This window comes from Schistocerca piceifrons, chromosome 1 (genome assembly GCF_021461385.2).
Source record: "Schistocerca piceifrons isolate TAMUIC-IGC-003096 chromosome 1, iqSchPice1.1, whole genome shotgun sequence".
Taxonomy (NCBI): domain Eukaryota; kingdom Metazoa; phylum Arthropoda; class Insecta; order Orthoptera; family Acrididae; genus Schistocerca; species Schistocerca piceifrons.
Genome location: NC_060138.1, coordinates 458,787,500 through 458,809,313, shown reverse-complemented (window position 1 = coordinate 458,809,313; position 21,814 = coordinate 458,787,500). Strand labels below are relative to the sequence as shown.

Here is a 21,814-nt window from a genome sequence, read left to right as displayed (position 1 = left end):
ACTGCTGATACAACGGCAGGTTTATCAAGATTTAAGTGAGTTTGAACGTGGTCTTATAGTCGGCGCACGAGCGATGGTACACAGCACCTCCGAGGCAGCGATAAAGTGGGGATTTTCCCGTACGATCATTTCACGAGTGTACCGTGAATATCAGGAATCAGGTAATACATCAAATCTCCGACATCGCTGCGGCCGGAGAAAAGTCCTACAAGAGCGGGAGCAATGACCACTGAAGAGAATCGTTTAAAGTAACAGAAATGCCACACTTCTGCAAATTGCTGCAGATTTCAATGCTGGGCCATCAACAAGTGTCAGTGTGCAGACCATTCAACGAAACACCATCGATATGAGCTTTCGGAGCCGAAGGCCCACTCGTGTGTCCTTGATGACTGCACAACACGAAGCTTTACATTTCGCCTGGGCCCGTCAACACCGCCATTGGACTGCTGAAGACTGGAAACATGTTGCTTGGTCGGACGAGTCTCGTTTCAAATTGTATAGAGCGGATAGACGTGTATGGGTATGGAGACAACCTCGTGAATCCATGGACCCTGCATGTCATCGGGGGGCTGTTCAACCTGGTGGAGGTTCTGTAATGGTGTGGTGAGTGTGCAGTTGGAGTGGATGGCACCCCTGATACGTCTAGATACAACTCTGACAGGTGACACGTACGCAAGCATCCTGTCTGATCACCTGCATCGATTCATGACTATTATGCATTCTGACGGACTTGGTCAAATCCAGCAGGAAAATGCAACACCCCACATGTCCAGAATTGCCACAGATTGGCTCCAGGAACACTCTTCTGCGTTTAAACGCTTCCTTTAGCCACCAAACTCCCCAGAAATTAGCATTATTGAGCATATTTGGGATGTCTTGCAACGTGCTGTTCTCCATCCCCTCGTATACTTTTGGATTTATGGACAGCCCTGCAGGATTCATGGTGTCAATTCCCTCTAGCACAACTCTAGACACTAGTCAAGTCCATGCCACATTGTGTTGCACACTTCTGCGTGCTCGCGGGGGCCCTACACGATAATAGGCAGGTGTACCATTTTTTCTTTTTTTTAGCTCTTCGGTGTATATTTTACGTTGTATTCCGATACTGAACGTACCCTCGACTAGCTGGCGGGAAGCGGATTCTGTGTTTGGCTGGCATGAGGGCAACATCTATTATAATTATATGATCGTACATATTTGTTTAATAAATGTGCTCATGGAAAGCAAAACTTTTATTTCAACCAATCACGGCTATTCTTCAAATATTAACAATTCCTATATTTCTAAAACTGTACGAGAATTATCATTAGCAGTCATCAGCAGTTTTGGACAGGAGAACTCAGATTGTCCCAAGCCTTTATGGTTAAAATTACGCAGAGTGAAGAATCTTAAACTAAATCATTTAAGATAAGAAAACAGGTGGGAAATAAATATTTAGTTTTCATTGACGTGCGCAATTAATATCTTATACGTAGAATAGTTTATAATGCGAACATCGGCAAAAGAGCTTTTACACAGCAAAATAACTGGCGATGGCCGAAATGGATACAAAATGCACATTGGCAACAACAAGAAAAGCGTTTCTCAAAAAGAGAAATTTTTTAATCTATACGAACAATAAATCTGTAAAACTGTCGTGCCTGTCTGCTTGCATGTTTGAACACGTTTCTCCAAAACTACTAACCGAATTTTCATGCGGTTTTCGCAGGTAACTTGCACCTAAATTGGGCACATTACAGGTTTTAGCTCATCAACATCGGATCACAAAAAATGAAAGATACCCATACATATTATAAAAATGTCTGTAAGTATGTAGGGCTTCTATATGTCGGTATGTTCTACGTGTCCTGCGAAGCCACTGGAAAGGTCTCACCCAAAAACACTACACGTATCACTTACTGGCTGGGAGGAATCGTTGAGTGGATTAAGAACCATCTACCTGTCAAAGGGGTGGGGTGCACGTGAAAAAGAAGTGTAGGCCACGACGCGCAAATACCCAGATTTGGTCAACCAGTATTTGAAAAAGGGAGCGACTTGAAACAACCTTTACACGTAATTTCAAACCTTTAAGAAACTGAAATTTTTCATAATTAGAGATTTGTTTTGAAGAAACTGTTAGTAGCCAAGATCGCATTCAACACTATTTATTCTTGATGACCAATTTGAGCAGTTAAGACTGGCATCTTCTGATTTTAAATAAACTTGTTGCTACACATCCTGTTCCATTGTGTCTCTATCACACATGCCATGTTGACATTACAGAGGATATTGTGTAGCACATTCGACACTAGTCAAAAACAAAAACCGGTTTGTCACAAGTAAAAACAATACAGTTAAAAAATGCCTTGTGTAACTACGGACGTCTCTAGTAGATTCTTCCATAGCTAGTGCTGTCTCGTCGACATTGGCGTTCTCAGAGGCACATTGAAAGAGCGTGGCGAGTGGTATAGTTCAGTGACTTCTTTCCTAGCCACAGTCTATTCTAGTATCGTTTAAGCAATTTATTTCGGCACCTTCTGATGAGATACACCATAGAGATAAACGAACAAAAGGAGAGGAAAATGAAATTTTCAATACAACAATTCATTAATTGGCTGAAAATGGACAATGATTAACTCTGAAAAAAGCGCAGAGGTGCATCTTTGACAATAACACAACTTTGACAATGACACCGGTACATGGCGGTATGTACACATCTAAAATACAGTCTAAGTGTGCTTATCAATATGAATTTTAATTAGAAATCTGCTCTCTCTTCATTAGCATCTTTTTTAATGTGTGTGTGTGTGTGTGTGTGTGTGTGTGTGTGTGTGTGTGTGTGTGTGTGTGAGCCGCGTGTTGCCATAAATTGACGATGATTAATTATTATGTAAATATGATTTAAAGTTATTCCTATAAGTGAGTAGCATTTTATATATATTTTACACAGGAAATACAACCGTTTGACGCCTATGAAACGTAATTGTATTTTAAGTAAATCATCCACTAAATACGAAAATAACCAACTAGGACATCCAGTGCCTTATGACCCCGCAAGATCTATGGGCAGCAACAATGTTTTCCAGCTGTTTTTTGTGCACGTGGGCGGTGTTCTTCAAGAATTAGCATCGTACACTACTGGTAACAGACTGAGAATTCTGCGAAAATGGTCACAGCGAAACACAAAAAGAGGTTGCTAGCGATGTTTGTGGGAGATCCTCTAAAGGAGACCAGCGAGAGTGTAACACTGGGTGCGAACAGAGAGATGCGAAATCGAATCAAATCTGGGAGAGGCGCTCGTCGATTATGAGGAAACGACAGACGTGCTGCGCGGGCTTTCCCGGCCAATGTTTGCAATCGCTTTCAGGTTCTGCAGGGCAAGGGGCGGGTGCGGAACGATACCCAAGGACGGCAGGACTGGTGTGCGTACCGGTCCTGGCGCTGAGCGAACTGCATCCTCGACTTGGAGCTGAGTCCGCAGCACGCGCCGGACGCTGTCTGCAAACATTCCATTGTCAGCGGCGTGCCTTTAGCCGCGACCTACGTTATGAACGTAACCATTAACTGCAGCGGCTATAAGAAAATTCCACCGGGTTGTTGTCATTGCTGAAAATGGGAAGCCAATTTTACTCCAAAGATGAAGTGATAAATTTTGTAAAAAAGAAATGAAACGTTGTAAATAAAGTTTTATATTTAAAAGAAATGGTTCAAATGGTCCTGAGCACTATGGGACTTAACTTCTGAGGTCATCAGTCCCCTAGAACTTAGAACTACTTAAACCTAACTAACCTAAGGACGTCACACACATCCATGCCGGAGGCAGGATTCGAACCTGCGACCGTACCGGTCGCGCGGTTCCAAACTGTAGCGCCTAGAACCGCTCGGCCACCCCGACTGGCTTTTGTATTCAAATTTATCCATGTTATATGGATGTTGTTTGACGTCTGCGACTGTATTATAAGATTCTGTGGAATAACTTATACTGCTGGAGTCACTTATTACTAATGTTTTATTAGCACAATGCATTTCGACAGCATGCTGCCATCATTAGGTGCGTTATACAGTTACTTACATATCAGCTGATAGGTTATGTACATTAGCTGTGTGTGCCAGTGGGGTAAAGAATCGAAAAATAAACATTTCTGTTCGCGATTTCATTTTCTGGCACACATTACATGCAAAAATTCCTTCGTTTTTTGTTGTAATCACCACGAAGTTCTACATATTTTCATCAGTGTTATTCCTTCTTCTCCTTCTTCTTCCCACAAAGGAGTTCAACGGAATTGTTGTCCCCATCTCTTCATTGGCCGTCGTATATCTCGTCTTCCAGTTTGGTTGCCGGCCGGGGAGGCCGAAGGGTTCTAGGCGCTACAGTCTGGAACCGCGCGACTGCTACGGTCGCAGGTTCGAATCCTGCCTCGGGCATGGATGTGTGTGATGTCCTTAGGTTAGTTAGGTTTAAGTAGTTCTAAGTTCTAGGGGACTGATGACCTCAGAAGTCAAGTCCCAGAGTGCTCAGAGCCATTTGAACCGTTTGAACCAGTTTGGTTAAAATGTAATGTATACTATAGCAACTGCCCAGGTGACACCCTTTTGAAATTGCCATGCCATTTTTTTAGTGCAGCCTAATCTCTTCTGTGATTTTTCTTTTCTTAAGTAGTTGCTGTGTTTTGTCTTCACTTCACACTTTGTCTCTTGGTGTTAATCCAAGAAATGAACAAAGAAAGCCGGCCGAAGTGGCCGTGCGGTTAAAGGCGCTGCAGTCTGGAACCGCAAGACCGCTACGGTCGCAGGTTCGAATCCTGCCTCGGGCATGGATGTTTGTGATGTCCTTAGGTTAGTTAGGTTTAACTAGTTCTAAGTTCTAGGGGACTAATGACCTCAGCAGTTGAGTCCCATAGTGCTCAGAGCCATTTGAACCATTTGAACAAAGAAACATCATTTCAGCTGCTTCATCTCTCCTTTTCCTGGAAGCCAGTTTTAACGAAAGCGCCTACACTGCTGGGACGGAGTGTTTGCGAATTTCATTTAAGTGATGGGCTACAGCGGCAGTAAGGTTAACTGCCGGCAGGATCACCTAAGCCGGACAGACCTTGGCAGAGGAGCCAAACGGATTGTGTCCCACAACACAGGGCCAGTAGGCTGTAGACGCGTAGCGCAGTCAGCTTCCTTAGCGAAGTAAAGGCGCCCTTCCAGAGCCCGACTGGTCCACCGACCCACTCGCCGACCTGTACGACTGTGTGCGAATTCCGGCTGTCTGCACTGATTGTGCCGGTGTGGCAGGTGGCGGAAGGCGCTAGCATGGAGACGTTCGTCGGTCAAACCGATGGACCCAGCCACAGACCTGACCACGAGCCCATCGCCCGTACACAGACAACCACGTCGAAGCAGACCCTTGCGGTGGACGAGTCTAACGACAGGTCCGCCCGTATTTGGGGGCCTTCAACCCTCACAAAGAAAACAGGCATGTCAGGACACCTTAAGGCGGCAGCCCCACCTTCTGACTACCCTATCAAGAGTCTGGTGTCCTCTTATGGAAGAAAAATCAACGCATTCAGAAAACCAAGGAAGAAGCCGGTGTTGTACCAATTTATTTGATCCTTGAAAAAAAAAAATCGTTTCCTGCATAGCAGCCTACTCGTCTACTGCCAATTACTTCTCCAAAGACACATTTCTCCATCACCACACAACATCCCGCTTTTCCACAGGTACAATTTCTTTTCTCCCGACACCTACCGTACAAGGAAAAGCGCTGCCAATGAACTTATACTTTTCAGCGAAGTTACCAAAACTATGCAGCTGCTTACAGATATGAAAATTAGCTTTTAAGATATTGTATTACTTAACTAGTGCCGGCCCGTGTGACCGAGCGGTTCTAGGCGCTATAGTCTGGAACTGCGCGACCGCTACGGTCGCAGGTTCGAATCCTGCCTCGGGCATGGGTATGTGTGATGTCCTTAGGTTATTTAGGTTTAAGTAGTTCTAAGTTCTAGGGGACTGATGACCTCAAAACTGAAGTCCCAGACTGCTCAGAGCCATTTGAACCATTTGACTTAACCAGTCCCGTACCCACTGTGCGCCAGTTCAATTATACGAGTAACTCACGGGACGTTGGAGCAACGGTTTGTGGAATGAACAAGGTAATCATTATCCTTATAGTAGTAGGTTTCCAAAACAGCTTCACAGAAGACGTTAAATCGATAGATATCAGTTAATGCAAGACAAATAAAGGAAACTATCTGCACTGCCCATATTGTCAGAATGCAAGCTTATCGTCATCTTTCCTTCACCAATGAAATACATGTACGAGAAACGTAGTGTTTCCTTTAACAGAGCCTTTCCTCGCCAGAAAAGTGCGGAATTATCGTACTGCTGCGCAAGGAAAGACGAACATCCTGCCCATGTTACAAAATTAGCTTCTGTCTGACATCATCCTTTAACAACAGGTGGTCGTCAGCCGCATGGTCGCTATTACCGACTAGATTACAGGTGTCTACAGTTCTGTAGAGCTGTTTACATTTTACTGATGTCTATCTCGTCCATTACAGAGTGGATTCACTGGCCTTTAATAGTATCCTTACAGCTCTGTAGATCACGTACAGGAGATTCATTTTGCGCGCATGTAATATTGTCTTCTCCTCAGCGTTTGCTGGAATATCAATACTGCTATTTTAAGTCTTAAAGAAGATGCAATTACCGTGTTACTAAAAGGGTTGTGAAGCTGGAACTGGAAGAAACGTTCAGTCTCTCTAGAAACAAAATCTTGATAATATCTAATGCTGACATTACAGGTGGATAATGCGAAATAATCTGTCTATAGGTCAATGACGAAGTTAATTGGAACACTTAAACATGGAAGTCGGGTGCTTTTATAAAACATCCGACTCAACAGCTTGGAAACTGTTGCGAGGCCATTTCCTAATCATACTGTGGTAATACGTAATAGCGGGCGGTGGGGCAGGGGTATGAGAGGGTGGAGGGTGGAGGGTTGAGGAGGGGACAGGTGCAGTTCAGTCTGCCAGCAACTGCGTACTCACATGGTTGCAAGTTCCAGCAAAACGGGATTTATGTGACATTGTAATAAACGCGTCATCCCAAAATGACACTGAGTAGTTAGGTCGGAAAACAACTCCTGGCCAGAAACAGACTCCAAATTTTCGGTCTTGTTCACTTAGAGGAGAGGATGCGAGACTATAAGGTTCTTATAGCATCAATGAATATTGCTGTGAAAATGTTAGTTAAGAAAGGTAAGAACATACTTCTGTTTAGGAAGAGGGACAATAAACAGATTGCAGATTATCTGAGCACTCAACATAAAAAAATTTCTCTTCACACGAAGATGTGGAAGTTCAGTAGATAAAATTCAAGAGCATTGTCCAGTCCAATACGCTGTATACATGTAAGTGTTGAGCAAAGTTATGACAAATGGTCTTAGGTAAACTCAGTAAATAGCTGCAAAAAGCTGTCCCAGTAGCTCCGTGACTGTACTGGGACAAACACGTAGGGTAATAACAGTAGACAGAAATTACAGCTTCCGAAATGAGAAAGATGGCAGTATAGTTTCTCCCTACAATTGTCCCACAAAAGCTAAAATGAGGGATGTTGCGACACGTGACTGCGGACAACTGAAATCACTCAACAGGGAAAAGGTGACTGGGTCCGATCGGATACCTCTACGACTCTAAATAGATTAGGTTAAATAATTTGCCCCGTCTCTAGCAGCGGTTGTTGGTAAGCCACATGAGTAACGAAGCATCCCACGCGACTAGAAAACGGGTTAGATCATTGCTGTTTCCAAGAGTGGTCACTGGACAGATGCGTATTCTACAGGCCTCCCCTGCCGAAAAATAAAGGAACCCAAAAGAAGAGGAGGAAATTAAATGAAACTTCGCGGCTTGAGAGGGTATCTGGTGTTATCTCAATGATTAAAAAATCGAGTATATAATAATGTCGTGTGACTAGGGCCTCCCGTCAGTTAGACGAATCGCCGAATGTAAGTCTTTTGATTTGACGCCACTTCGGCGACTTGCGCGTCGATGGGGATGAAATGATGATGATTAGGACAACACAACACCCAGTCCCTGAGCGGAGAAAATCTCCGGCCCAGCCGGGAATCGAACCCGCGCCCTGAGGATTGACATTCTGTCGCGCTGACCACTCAGCTACCGGGGGCGGACACAAAATCGAGTCAAATTCACTAAGAACCTGGCTATATGAGCCCACTTATCAGTATGGTTCAAATGGCTCTGAGCACTATGGGACTTAACATCTGAGGTCATCAGTCCCCTAGAACTTGGAACTACTTAAACCTAACTAACCTAAGGACATCACACACATCCATGCCCGAGGCACATTTCGAACCTGCGACCGTAGCAGTCGCCCGGTGGTAACACATGAAGACGCAGGATGGCACTTAAGTACAGTTGTGCCGTTAAGAGTTTCCTCAGTCACTACCAGCCGTTGAAATGTAGCTGTCTTAGCTGCCATTACAGTCTTCAAGAAGTTTTGACTGGAAATGTAAAGGAAGTTGTGAGTTTGATAAATGTACTCAACTTCCGTAGTATCGATATAGCCATATTCTCTGTAAGTCTGTTCCTGAGACCACAGATGTTGGTCAGAGAGGTTGCTTCCTTTGAAGAGAGTAACTGGCAATGTCAGTTATACAAACTGGCGATGTACTTGGTTTGAAAAGGATGGAAGCTGACCTGCCGTGTAGTGGAGACAGCATTATTTAACATATGTAATGACATATTCTGAGGAAACTTTTTGTGGAACTGAGATAACACGAAGGGAAGTTTTCTAAGGTAATCTAGTTTCTTTTTATATTCGTAATTGTGTAGTTCCGTATTGTTAAAACTTTTGTGTGGTTCAAGTTTACTGTAGAAATTTTGTAGTGAAGCACATGGCTTTGTCTTGTAATTGAAACAAATGTCAATAAAATTAATTGTACACAGGAAAATTATTACGAAATATTTTGCTAGCTTGTCTAGTTGTGAGAAGTTTATGAAAGGATGTATTATTGTTATGGTTTAATTAGGTATAGTTATACTTGGAGTCTTTGATCTCATTTATTAGTCGTCAAGTTTAGTTCCTCATTTTCATTCTTTACCTTTATCAATGTGTTTGTGTACTCGCACTGCACATCGCGAGTAGTGAGCCGCAGGAGCATTTGTTTGAAAATTAGTAAGATACCGTCTTGCAGTGCACATTGCAAGTACGGCCAATGAAATTTCATTTTGGACAGATCAGTATTTTCAGTAGTAACAGGCTGCAGAACAGATGAGCGTTGTGTGCGCACAGGTAAGCCAACAAATGTAATTATCATGAAAATTCATGTCCACTGTAAGGTACAATTATTGTCGCAATGTATTTGTGAAAATATCATATCATTTCATAGGTTTCAAATCAGTTAAAGATTGCAGAAAAGTGCTATATTGTTAGATTTCAAGCCGTTTTATTAGAAAGTCGGATGCGTTAATTTTATATTTATTTGCTGTGTAATTAAATGAAGAGTTCCGGTACGGTCATCATTCGCAAGACTTAAGATAAAGGTTATCAATATTCAGGGTCAACGTTTTAATCTGAGTCAGTATTTTGTTCTGCAGTCAAATAGCAAAAGGAAGTTTCATTGAAAACGAATTAATCTCTCGCAGGCAAATTCTTTGTTGTACTGACTGGTCTCTTTTTCGCATCGTGTAGCGTGAGCTTCTCATATTTCCAATCAAAATTTTATTTTAACACAGTTATGTCACTCAGCACTGAGATTTACATACTCGATATCAAAATAAGTTTCATACCTGTTTTTCAGGTACCAAACAGACACATACAAACACAAGTTTAGAAATTTTACACATTAATTTGGCTGGTTCAAATGGCTCGGAGCACTATGGGACTTAACTGCTGTGGTCATGAGTCCCCTAGAACTTAGAACTACTTAAACCTAACTAACCTTAGGACATCACACACATCCATGCCCGAGGCAGGATTCGAACCTGCGACCGTAGTGGTCGCGCTGTTCCAAACTGTAGCGCCTAGAACCGCTCGGCCACTTCGGCCGGCACACATTAATTTCACCGTCACTTGAAGTCATATCTCCACACTGCATGATGTCACGAGTAAAATTTGAAGAATGGGGCATCTACCGATGTCGCCGCCATACTCGCCGGCGATGATCATAGGGATAGTGCAGCACCGCGGTTCATAGCTAAACACATTGCGACGCCGTTCATCAGCAGTCAACGCACGTCTCCAAACGCAGCCGCTTGTTAGGTGGTGTTGACGGCAGCCAGTGCATGGGACGGTAATTCCCCTGTGCGGCTGCTGCTAGTCGGTGAGCAATGGAAAGACATAACGCAGAATGCTGCAGGAGTTTATTACTTCCTGATTGAAGATTCACTCTGCAGCGGAATGTGCGCTGATATGAAATTTCCTGCCAGCTTAAAACTGTCTGTGCCGGACCAAGGCTCGACTCTCGCACCTTTTCCTTTCGCAGGACAACTACTCTAGTGATTGAGGTATCCAAGCCTTACAAACTTTACAGAAGTTCTCCTGCATATCTTACGAGGTTTGCACCCCTGGAAGGAAGGATATTGTGGAGACGTGGCCCAGGGGATTGTTTCAGGATGATAACTCAGCCGGTAGAGTATTTGCTTGCGAAAAGCAAAGGTCCCCGGTTGGAATTCCGGTCCCGCTCAGAGTGTTAATATGACAGGAAGTGTAAAATCAGTGCGCACTTCGCTACAGAGGGAAAATTCATGAAAACAGGAGATGAAGTATTGATATGATTACATTTGTGAAGACTGGTAGTGAATAGTGCTTTGATAGCTTCGTCTGTAGAGCACTTGTCCGCATAAGGCAGGTCAGAGTCCCGATTGGTCACACAGTTTTAATCTATCAGGAAGTTTCAGTTCATTACTTGTTCTCGGTTGGCAAACGCGTATGTGAGGGATTAATATGTGCTTGGTTAATAATGTGATGATGCTTGTCACACGTGTTCGACTGAAAGCTTAACAACTAGTTTGCTCCCCTCCAGTTCCCATGCAGCTCAGCATCGGGCCACTGTCACATCCGAATGTCTCACGCATACGGACATTGTACAATTCGACCATCCGACCACATGGAGAGCCACACTGAGACCCCTATAAAACTCTGTCAGGTGCTGATAGCGCTCTCTCACACAGTACGCGGCATCGCCGCGGCCTTCGAAGTGATCATGCTAGATCTAACGCTGTTCCCTCCCCTCTTATAAAGTGTACCAGGCCTGCTAACATCACAAATTCACCCTGGTAGCCGTTCTACGTGCCACAGAGTATTGCAACGCTAAACCATTTACATATCCCGCCGGCGGTGTGTATTTGAAGGAAGCTACGTTGATATCCGACCGTGTCTTCTGACTGCTTCACTGGTTTCGTCAGACACTATTTGCTGTAAAATTACGAACTGTTTTTATGCTCACCTCTTTGGACACTCCACTTTAGGAGAGAACATGGAATTTACAACAGAACTCTTCAGAAACACAGCTCACTCTGTCCACGAAATTCGGTAGACAGTGCCCTGGCTGAGGTCATGTTCCTGGAATTCTGGATACCTTCCGATACAGTTCGAAGTTCTGCAGCGTCATGCTGATGCAAACAATCACAGTCTTCGATATACGCCTGTATTCCACGCAGTACAAAATGCTGACAACAGTCTTCACATCCTTCCGCGTATAACGTTTTCTTAAGCGCACTGAGAATCACGAAAAACACCTCCACCCCGTAATGCTACCTCCTCTGTACTTCACTGTTGGCACCACACGTGATAGCAGGTAACGTTCTGCAGGCATTCGTCAAACCCAAACCGCTTCATCGGATCGCCAAAGAGTACAGCGTTGTTCATCGCTTCCTGTCATTCGTGTCCAGCCGTGCACCGTCCGGCGGCGTCGCTTGGTGCACCACTTCAGGTTTCCCACAGCACTGGCTACAGAAATATGAGGCACACGAGGAGCTGCCCGTCTATTGTACACCATCTTTTTACCTACCTATGCACAGCCATTGTGCTAGCTGGATTTCTGGTAGTAGTCTGGCACTCACGAGTGCTCCCTTCCGCTGATTTTATGCGTTTTTGTTTTAAAGCACACTCCCCAATGCTCGACAGTCCCTGCCCGCCATTACATGAGGTCTACCTGGTATCGGTTTAGCTGCAGTTGTTACTTTCTGTTCCTTCACGCTCACGTCACCAACAGCCAGCTTAGCAGCTGCAGAAGGGTTAAAATATCCTTGATGGATACGTCATTCAGGTAATATCAAATGACAAGTCAACCTTCGAAGACACTCAGTTCTCCTGACCCACCCAGCTGCTGCCACTGCTTCTGTTCTGACAACACAACTCCCCACCTCCTTCTACACTGGCGGGTCCGCCTCTGTGCAATCTACCGATCAACTCTGCATTCCATAAAGCTGTCCGTACACTTATGTTCAGATAGTGTATATGTAACGTATGGTAGTACGTGGTGTGTTGATAAGGAGCAAAGTTTCTCTTCAGCCAAAGGAAGTGAATCTGACAGGCTACACGAGAACTGCAAATCCCTAAAATGGCTGAACATGAAGTTCTCATTAAACAGGTCAAGCGAAATATATAAAAAACTGCAGTTTTTACAGAAGCTTCTGCCAAGAGACAATCAGCATCTTTCTATGAAACATATATTGAACGAAGCAAAGATTTTCTGAAAAATTTAATGTTCTTCGACAGAACATTTTGGCAACGGTTAATGTTTACATATCGGCATATAGATTTCCTAAGTAACTCGTTCTGTTCCAGAACACACAATATCGAGTCCATAAATATTCGTAATTTTTTCATCGGGCTATTTTTCTTGAAGACCTGCAGCCTCATATATGCCTTCAGCAGGATGGTGCACCACTCCATAAGTCGATACACGCCAGTATGCTATTGATTAACATTGCCTAGGACAGTGAATGGGACTACTGTGACCATTTCTGTAGACACTGTGTTTTTCAAGTGACATTCCATTTGATTGTTTTTAAGGGTTTATCAAGTATCCTGTAACCGCTACTAATAATGCCTGATCTCCCACACGTCACGACTAGAATTACAGATGTTGTGAGAAGAATATGTCCGGAATTTCGAACAACTTCTACGTCTTCCGTGCAACCAAAAGAAGTTAACGGGCAACGTTCGCCGCTGGAAAAAAAGGCCTTTTGATTCTTCTGATTTATATGTGTCCTTCTAGTCTAAATGCATAATGATATTAATTCTGTGACACAACGGATTTAAGTGCGGTGCACTTATTGACCACAAATTGCTGCCCTATATCCTGATAAATCATGGCACGTGGGGATTTCTTCTGATTCTTCGTATTACAAACATGGTGGTGCTGTAGCTGTGCTGTGCTGATAACAATCAACAATCATGAACCAACAGATATCGACGATGCCCGGAATTTTTTTAGACTCCTAGTAGTTACAACAGGTATAGGGAGAGGATACTCCGACGATTTGTTATGCAGTATACGGGAGCAATGGGCTATTTTTTCCTTATTGCGGTTGACTGTACTTGTGGCCATAGAGCAGCTGAATGTCATGCAAATGCAGTGGGCTCTAAACGTCGTGTTACGGAGGGTGTCAATATGTATCCGGGGGCTCTACCTCCATTCGGTTTGTTTGCGAGCCTGATAGACATTGACAGTGGCTGCTGGACAACCGCGAAGAACAAATCGATGTTTCAGATATGGCGACTATCAGAAGAACTTGTAGATCAGGAGTCCTTGTGATTTATATGCCATAATTCCTCAAAGAAGCTTGCACATTCCTCGCCACGTGTGTGCGCTGAGGTGTTATCCTACTAATGTCAGGCACAAGGACTCGTTTGTGGGAGGGCCTTTAAAATCTCCTTCATGTATCAGTTATGACTGACCTCAAAAATTAAGGCTCCGGTATCGTATTTTTGGTTCATACGGCATCGGAAACTATCGCTAGTCTCACAACAATAGAGGATGCCCGAGTTCAGTCACCATGGTAGAACATAACCCGTAAGAGCAGTTGTCTAGCAATGATCTTTCTGTAGAAATCGCTACAGAAGCTTTTCTCCAATCTGTTTGAATTATTTGGGTTAATCAGAAGAACTGTTCGAGTGTGCTCACTCACCAAAGGTGCAGTGTTGCCCCAAGAAGCAGCATTATGTTATTCACACTCACGAGTTGATCATACTATCTCGTTTAAATAGTTTTCGCACCGTGTCAGCAACTAACCAAGTTCTGTGGTGTCTATGTGGAAGCTTGAGACTTTGAACTGAGACGCGAATACGCCTACAGTACCGCTACAGCCATCGGTCTGAACTCTTCGAAACTCTCTAGCAAAACGATACGAAATCCACCAGGTTGTCAGCCAACAGCAGCGCATCGGACAGATCTGTGTCACGCCGTGGGATGTCAAGGACATCACCATGGTTGCCCCAATCCAGGAAGATCGGCACCGTAAGTAAAAGAACAAGGATGGTGGCGAGCAACACTGCAAAATCAAGAAACTCGGAGGTAAGAGAGGGACTCATATTCGCCTTTCCCAGTAAGCAGGAGCTGATGGTGAACTGTGTACTTTGTCTCGTATCGATTGCTGATCCTGTAGGGTGTTTCTAAAACACATGTACTTTCAAGGACAAAGAGCCATTTAAGGTTTTCGAGGAACGTAAGAACAATAACTTAGGAAAACTTCACTGTGCATATCGGAAACCTCCTTTACAGCTCGAAGTCGCCATTTACAGACGACATTGTTAACATTTGTATGGCTGGAAAGAACAAATTAAATTTATTCTGCCAAGTTGTAGCTCGCTGACTTGGTGACACTGCACTTCTGATGTTGACGTTTTGGTAGTTGAGAAGCACGTTCCACTTCTTCACCTGCTAAGCCTGGCTTAATAATACTGACCTTCTGCTTCACTCAAAAGAGATTTTCTGGGCCTATGCATATGAGAATTTGCTGAAATCTTGGATCATGCACACAATCCGATTCCACCCATCTGCTTTTATCCCTGACATTCTGCGTCATGTCATGAGTTTATGTTGCTTAGTATGTAGGCGGCCTCTTATTACATGCTATCTGTAATTGTCTGTATGTAGACGCCCTGTTATTACATGCTATCTGTAATTGTCTTTGTAAATAGTGTAATCTATGACGTTTTTAGGCTGTGCTGTTCATTCCAAATAAGTCGTGATTTACGAGGGTGTGGTTCTGGTGGAACCTGAAGCACAGCTTAAATTGGTGATAGAGAAACTAGCAGCGATTATATTTCTATTTCTTTCTCACAAATATTTGTCTGTTTCTTTCTGTATTTGTCATGATTTCTGAGTGTAAGATGGGGTGGAACATGGGAGCATAACTTAAACTGTTGCAAGTGAAACGATCAGTGATCATAATTTTAATTTTGTTTCTTACAAGTCTTTGGTCGTTTCGTAATGTGACAAGTTTTTGGACAATGGTGTTACCCATGAACCAAACTGCATAGCTCAAGTGGTCGTGAATGAAGGCAGTAGTGATCTTATTTATAAATTTGGCTTTTACCAATATTTGGCTGTTTTTTGTTTTGCGAATGTGGCATTGTCTAGAAGCCGCGTATATGAAATTCTTTGTTCTTATAGAGGTCGTGTTGTTGTTGCCAGTAGCTTACTCTTCTGGTTGATGTTTTTGTTGTGATGTTAATTTTCGTTGGTAGTGCGATTCATATATTGTGGAGGGGGGGGGGGGAGGGCGGTCTGGTGTCGCTGTCTTCGTTTCAACTACACTGGTCACGGGAAAAATTCAATTCCAGTTATGTATATTTTACATTTTTTGTTCGATTTATTCTGGAGGAATTAATTCGTATGCGTTATTCTTCGATTTGCGGTTGTTTGGTGTTTGTGTAAGGGGGGAGGGGAGGGAAGGGTCTGATATCACTCTCTTCGTTTGAGCTAAATTCAGTGTGTGTGTGTGTGTGTGTGTGTGTGTGTGTGTGTGTGTGTGTGTGTGTGTGTTTTGAGCGCGGGAGTCTAGTTTCGTTTCAGGTATACAGGTCCAGCGTACGCTGCGATTCCACTTTGTCTGTGTTTTCTTTTTTAATGTTTTCGTTTCCTAAGAATTCTTATGTCTGTTTTTTTCGATGTTGCCATTGCTTTGAAATAATTCTTGCTTTATTAACCTCTTTATAGTTCGTCCCCACTCAACCCCCTCCCCCCCCCCCCCCCCCATTCCTGCGGTTGTCCTGTTAATTTCATTTTATTAGCAGACTGAAATATTTTGCTTGTGATTTATGTTCGTTTCGACATCTCGTGGTCACTATCTTGAAGGATGTTATCTGTTATTGTCTTATTAACTTGTGTAAACTATGTCTTTACCCGAAATATAACGTAATGGGTCAAAGCAGCCGGGTGAAATCGGACCTTGCTGTATTTTCATAATTTTAATAACATATCTACATTTACATTTATACTCCGCAAGCCACCCAACGGTGTGTTCTACTTGTCCTCCGCGATTGGATTCATTAAAGCCATTCTTTCTGGTTATCGATTTTTCATAACCTCTTGCGTAAATGACAATTTTAGGTGTATTTTTTTTAGTATAATTTTTTTAGCTTTATGTTATTGGAGAGGCCCCTCTCTGCCGAAAATATGAGTTCTGTGTTTAGTTATCAGAAAGCTCTGAGACACTGCGGTGGAACAACTTACCAAACTCTAGCCTGCCTGAGCTGGCGCAAAAGAAGGTTCATCAGTTCAGTGACTTCTTTCGTAGCCACAGTCTATTCCAGTATCATTGAAGCAGTTTATTTTGAGACCTTCTGACACCACAAGAAAGAACGGAAGGAAGGCAAATTGAAGATGGAGATGAGAGTTTGCCTTCCCGTCAACATCAAAAAAATGTTCAAATGTGTGAGAAATCTTATGGGACTTAACTGCTAAGGTCATCAGTCCCTAAGCTTAACAACTATTTAATATAAATTATCCTAAGGACAAACACACACACCAATGCCCGAGGGAGGACTCGAAACTCCGCCGGGACCAGCCGCACAGTCCATGTCCGCAGCGCCTCAGACCGCTCGGCTAATCCCGCGCGGCCCGTCAACATCGATGTCATGAGAGATAGAAGGGAGAACCGAAAGAGGTACTCAAAGTACCTTCCGCCACACACCGTCAGGTGGCTTGCGGAGTATGGATGTAGACCGAAAAAGAAAAACTGCCGTTTCCCGAGGAACAAAATGGACAGAAGTCAGATGAGCCTGCGGCGCTGGTTGTTGCATGTGAGGCTAGGATAGGAGAACGCAAGAACAACCTCTCAACGGACCCATGGTACGGCTATTGCTCCGGAGAAACATTACTGTCCGAATGCAGCAACTGAGGAGGTCACTCATTATGTAGAACATGGCAGTGTGTGCCGTCGTGAGGAAAGAGAGGATGTGGATAGGTGTGTGACTGGCAACGTGGACAGAGTTCTGGGACGTTTGAGCTTGGCCGTTATGTACGGCTGTTCCGCGTTGCGCCACGTTGAACGCTCGGTTTGCGCGTCGGGTGAGACCGGCTACGCTGCCACTCACGCCGGAACCGGACGCGTGTTCGGGGTCGCTGAAGCAGAGCCCGAGTCCAGCCTGGTCTTCGCTGTGCGCAGACTGACTTAGCTGGCTTCCTTTTCCAGCAACATGCGAAATGCACAGGCTGCGGAAATGCGTAAGCATAATGCTATCACCCCCTCCCACACTTCGCTTGATTGGGACCAAATAATTAATGTTGTGTGCCTTTCAGTCTGGTGCAATCCTTTCGATCAAACGCCACTGTGCTGCGTTTCACATTCGTTTTGCTACTTATACTGTCTGTCAAAAGTTTTCGATCACCTATCAGAACTATTGGTTTTTGGTTAAAACAGGGATTTCGTTTTGAATGTTCCACCACATCCCCGTTATGATAGCAAAACGAGTACTGGTTGTTTGCATAGAGTGGCGCTGAATAGTATTTACAACAAGACTGACTTGTCTTTACCTAAAGCGGTTCCAATCGGACAGACCACATTCGTCTGTGTAGCAGACAGTTCGCATTAGTTTACAGTACACTGTGTGTATCATCTAGCACTGTGTTTGTACTCTTGATCAGGTTCATATCTTATTACCTCCAAATGGGAAGGAAGCAGAAGAGTGGATTTGAAAAACGTGCTGTAATTTTAGCTCTGTATCAGGAAAACATTTCTAGAAGGGCAACAGCAACAAAAGTTGGTTCAGCTTAATATGCAGGGTACTAGGCTTCCATTTGTAATAAGTGGTGGAAGAGAGAAAATGTAAATGTACTACACCGTTTGTACCTACAAAAAGGGCAATAACAGTAAACACGTAAGTGAATCCGCGTTTGGAAGAAGATAAAACACCATGATACATACCCAGGGTTGACAGTACTGTACAATAAGGCACACAAACACGACGAAACTAGCGTAGACTACGACTCGAACCACGCATCTGACTGCAGACCACCTAATGGTAGGTAGAGTACTGCGAGTAAGACTTCATAACCCTGCCGACACATTTGACTGTGTCAATACTCGCAACCAAGCGTAGCGCAGCCCGCCCTATAAACATTTGCTTATCTCGGAAAGTAGCGTTTCCGGATCCATGTTTACTGGACTTTTTTTGTTTCGATGAGTACTACCACTTCTCAAAGTATTCGACCTTTTTTTTGAGTAACCTGTATAGTGGTGCATACGCTGCAGCATGCAAAGCAAATTGGAGCAAGTGTTTCGCCATCTGGAAGCTCCCGAGTATCATCACACAGAGAAGATTAGTTCATGTGTGTACAGAATAAACGTCGGAGGACTCGCACTTCGTCTCAAACTCGCGAGGAAGCAAATAGTATGCGAGCAGCTCCAATCTCTGTATGAACAGTGCAACATCGTCTTCATGAACAGGGTTTAAAGAACATGAACATTGGAGCGTGCACAATGGTCCAAGGCATTATTCATGAACGAATCTAATTTTAAGTATTTGAAAGCTATCGTCGAATATTTGCTCGTCGATTTCGTGGAGAACATAGGAAGAGTCAACGTGTGCTGCCAACGTGAAGTATGGTGGAGGGTTGGTTATGGTGTCGGGATGTTTTGCGCTTGATAATGTCGGTGATGTAGTGAGAATTAAAGGAACATAAAAAAAGGATACGTGTCATGGGATACTGATAAACAATGCAGTTCGATCTGGCAAGAAACTTACTGATCGTGATTTTTCCTGCAGCAGGATAATGATCCTGCTTCTAAATTCTGCAGAGGATATTTCAATAGAAAAATATAAACGTTGGGAAGCGAAGAATATGATTTGGCCAACTCAGTCACCTAAATAAATTCTACTGAGCTGTTATGGGATGAATTTGACAAGGAGGTCAGAAAAGTGAGGTCATCTAAAGTCGAAGACCTTTGGATTAATTTCCACACCTGCTAGACCGAATTATCTGCAGAAACACTACAAAATCTTATCTCCAGCGTGCCAAGAGTTTGTACAGCTCTTCTGAGGCAAAGGATGGATACTTTGAAGAGTCTAAAATCTAAATCATATTATGTTGCATTTAATGATACAGTGACAGGATGCTTATTTTGATGGTCTATTTGGTTTGTAAGCTCTGTTTGTATATTAAAATGAGGCATATAGATTTTATCACGTGTGACAGAAAGCTTTTGACCAGTAGTGCATTTAATGAAACAGCTTCTCTGTGCGGCTGGTCCCGGCGGAGGTTCGAGTCCTCCCTCGGGCATGGGTGTGTGTGTTTGTCCTTGGGATAATTTAGGTTAAGTAATGTGTAAGTTTAGGGACTGATGACCTTAGCACTTAAGTTCCGTAAGATTTCACATACATTTGAACATTTTTTGAAACAGCTTCTCATTTGACCTCAAGGAGTTGAGTGGCCCTCATTCCAGATCTTTTTCACCCGGAACCTTTACGTCGGTACCCAGCAACGCTAACCACTAGTTAAAATAAATAATTTGAAGTGATAGAGATGAAATCAATGCTGATGCAATAATATGAAAGGACATCAGTGAACACCGTTCAGAAATGTTTAGTTTAGAGTGTAATGAACGTCACTGCGCTTCGTAGATTTTACCCTCCTGACCATAGTCATTTGAATAAATTCAAATTGTTACAGTAGCGTGAGCCACGGTACTCCGCCAAATCTGTTACCCCCTCCTACTATTCCCACGTTTCTCGGGCGAAAACCTTTGGGTACAGTGTTCGGAAGTAATAGCGGAAAACATCAGTGACGACGAATATTTTAGTCACGCCAGCAGGGTTTCTCAGGTAGCCTAATACTCGATGTAACTGCTCGTGATTAGCAAGAGATTTGGCTTCGAATCCTATTTTGGCAAAAGTTACCGTTTGACGCGACATTCGACACAGACTTCAAACATAGGGAATTCTGAACTTGCACAGTTAGTATTAACTGATTCGAATGTTAGTAGCTGTTTGCAGTCATTTTTGGTTGCTTAGCAGGGTCAAATTTATTTACCGATCCTGATAACGAAATAAATTTTCGTCACTAAGATTTGGACGGCGATGTGGAGACGTGGAGGCAGACAAATGTTGACCACCGTTCTATGTGGTAGTGTACTGGCTAGATACAACAGGAGTCACAACAAACTGGCGGCATCACATATGGAGCAAACATCAATGATGATTTTTGCAAGAAAATGTAAATTTAATATACCTACTATTTCATTCACGTGCAATAAACTTAGGATAATAGCTAAACCCTTCAATTTGTGGTTACTTCAGAGTAAAAAATTGACACTGTTCAAAAATGATGCAGGGAAGTCATCGACTTGTGACCTATTGCTCTCGCCGTCGCCGCGTCTGTCTCTTTCATATTCACCATCTTCGCTAAAGACAGTGTGACCGATTTCTGCCACAGCCTCAACCCCACATCGATCCTGATTCTTTCACCTTCATTAGAATTTTTCTATCTTTATTCGAAGTCTACCTTTATTACTGGAAGTATCAGCAATAAAAAAGGAGAGCCGGTTGTTTCAGAAGCGGTTTGCTTTGAGCAGTTTTACCAATCAGCTTCAACTAGAGACGAAAAGAACCGCTGTAACCGAAAACCGGATATTCAGCAATAACCGCCATTCCTAGTTAGGATACAGCAATGGTGAACAGTGAACCAATTAGGGGACGTTATGATTGCTTTCTGAGAGGAGTTAGGACGGTTCTGCTCACAATGTATTAGTTTTCCCTCAGGTACCTACATTCGGCGGGGCTAAGAGCTGTGGTATCAGTGCAAGAGTACATATGGCGAAAAGGACTGTTCACGGGCTGCTACGGGAAACCTCTCGAAGGCAAAGATATGGTGGTGATAGGCGTGTCTCAGTGCAGGTCACAAGTTATGAACGAGATTACACATACATCTCCAATGAGGAAATATTTCCCAAAGGGAGCTACTGGGATGGCCCACAAAGTCCTGTTATACTCGAAGATAGAGTGGTTTCATCATTATTATCTTCAGTCTCGAAAAGCAAAGTGTTCACTTATCCTATATCAGTGGCTCCCAGCTTGTGGGAAATTATCCTCTAAGAGGTAACATGTAATTTTCTGAGGGGCAAAAACAAAAGGGATCAGTCGTACTTCGATCACGAAACTAATTTTTTTAAAGGGTCATTATGATTATCACTATTTTGTAAGACTGTGATACTGATTACATAAGCTACCAATAATTATGTTTTTTTCCGAATACTAGCAATAAGGCGTACACAGTGTGGTAGGGGTTACAGATTACGAACAACATCCTTCTCGTATAGTCCACCCACTACACGTATGCTTTGTGCCATGCACCTAAGACAGAAAAATAGACACACAT

At 43.4% G+C, this 21,814-nt stretch overlaps 1 long non-coding RNA gene and 1 other non-coding gene across 2 annotated transcripts in view; both read right to left on the bottom strand.

Annotated features, from left to right (window-relative positions):
* Positions 1 to 21,814, bottom strand: part of LOC124803695 — a 254,035-nt gene that overhangs the window by 52,056 nt on the left and 180,165 nt on the right. The window lies entirely within an intron of this gene.
* Trnap-ugg lies at positions 3,791 to 3,874 on the bottom strand. The gene has a single exon. It is a non-coding gene; the product is annotated as a tRNA-Pro (tRNA).